General features: G+C 35.8%; 1 protein-coding gene across 1 annotated transcript in view; it reads left to right on the forward strand.

The window, feature by feature from the left end:
* The window catches only part of LOC106877295 (tRNA methyltransferase 10 homolog A), a 16135-nt gene that overhangs the window by 9507 nt on the left and 4624 nt on the right, over positions 1-2004 (forward strand). The gene's annotated exons all lie outside the window — the stretch shown is intronic.

Genomic DNA, 2004 nt, shown 5'->3' on the forward strand with positions numbered 1-2004 from the left:
AAGGGAATATTGAAGAAAAGTGGGACGATAATGAGGTAATGGTTCATGTAAAAACAACAAAATGATGGCTTCGTTAGGTTAAGTTTTATTTGTGAAATACAGTTGCTTTGAATTTGCTTCAGAAAGAGGTCTATGTTTGTGATGGTTAGTTGGTAGGTGGGGGCGCTAGGAAGGTAGCCTGGCTGTCAAGGGGGTGGCAGCCTGAAAAAGTTTGGGAACCACTGCTCTATAGAAACAAGTAACCTTTGACTTTCTATTTAATTTATTAATGGAAAAATGTTTTGCAAGATTTGTTTCTGCTCTCAATGATCTAAGTTCAAATTCTGCTGAGCTCAAACTATTTGAATGTCAGATTAACACTTTATTTAAACATTAAAGACCCTCCCCCTCTTCGGTCACAAATTACCATGGGATTGAACCTAGAAAGTTCCCCTCTGAGGTACAAGTCCAGGCTAGGTTATTTATGGAGGACCAGCAGTCACTCATGCATACCAAGGGGAAAGGCAAAGACACAGCTTGGCACCAGTGACATTGTGACTCATTTCCACAGCTGAGTGAAATGGGGCAATGTGAAATAAAGTGTCTTGCTCAAGAACACAGCACATAACCCAGTCTGGGAATTGAACTCACGGCCTCATGATTGTGAGCCTGACACTCTAACCACTGAGCCATTTAAATATTATAACATCGTTTATGATACGATAATTTGAAATGGCTCACATAGGATACAATGTTTCATATGTTGTTGGTGAATATCTCAAGGTCAGTCTTCATTGATTAGGCCTGTAACAAATGTAATTTCAGTAATGACTGTTCCATATTCTAATTGTGACAACATCATCCAATGCATTCCTATTTTTAAAAGCCAGTAGGGGGTGATCTGATGTAAATTTGGCAATAATGACATCTGGGGAGAAATGGGAAAGCTGCACCGTGTCATCAGAAGTTACTTATGACATATTGTGTGTATGTTTGATTGAGTCTGTCCCAAGAACTTGGAGTTCTTGCAAATGTCCCTGTCAAGAGTGAAGGCACATTTCACTCAATCACCTCCAATGCTGCCTGGTGAGATGTGTGAAGGGGTCGGCTGTTTTTAACACTCTGCAAAGAGTTTTGGCACTAAAAGCAGCTTTATATAAGGCACAAAGAGAAGATTCTAGAAAATGGAATCAAGCAATGGTTTAACACTAATTGGTTGCTTAATGGACCGATCACAGGAAACTTGTGGTTGGCTCATAATATCTGACCGTGTATCCAGAGATTCTGTTTCAAATCCCTGCTACATACAGATTCGAAAAGAACGTTGATGGCAACAGTTTTCGATATGCAAGCCATTCAGAAAGTCCTGCAATTTACAATTTTTCCATGATTAATATATTGTCTAAAATAATCTCTATGGATTAAGCCAAGTCCTTGGAACTCGCTCTTAGCAATTATTAACAAACTGAGCTATACGAGGGGAATAACCCTTGTCACTGTTCTGTAAATGCTTGACTGTGATAAAAAAAAATTTCCCTGTTGTATCTCTTTGTGAAGATACATTCCTTAATTTTAATCAGGTAAATTTCAGTTTTGCTAAAGTTACAATGTACTCACTTTGAAATTACTATTTTCATTTGTAGTCACTCAGAAATACAAATATTGTAGTTCTCCCGTAGATGGCGCCCTTAAGTTAATGATATATTCAAAAATGGATTCTACATGCTTACCTCAAATTTACATCAACTTGAGTCTTTTGCACCTTTAAATTTTCTGTTGTTTCTTTTTTTAAAGAAGTTAATGAAACAAAAATAAACTTCAACTTCAGTTGATTTAGGTCGATCTTAGCAAATGTAATTAAAAGTGTAAATATTTAAAAGACTTGAAAAGAAATATTGAAGTGGAAAACTCAAATAAAATACATGTAAAAATATGTACAAATTATTTATTAAAACAGATAAAAGCTAATAATTTCTGTATAAATGTCCAGAATCTTCTTTTGTGTGTGTTTTTTTTTTTTTTTTT

The sequence above is a fragment of the Octopus bimaculoides genome, chromosome 5, assembly GCF_001194135.2.
Source record: "Octopus bimaculoides isolate UCB-OBI-ISO-001 chromosome 5, ASM119413v2, whole genome shotgun sequence".
Classification (NCBI taxonomy): domain Eukaryota; kingdom Metazoa; phylum Mollusca; class Cephalopoda; order Octopoda; family Octopodidae; genus Octopus; species Octopus bimaculoides.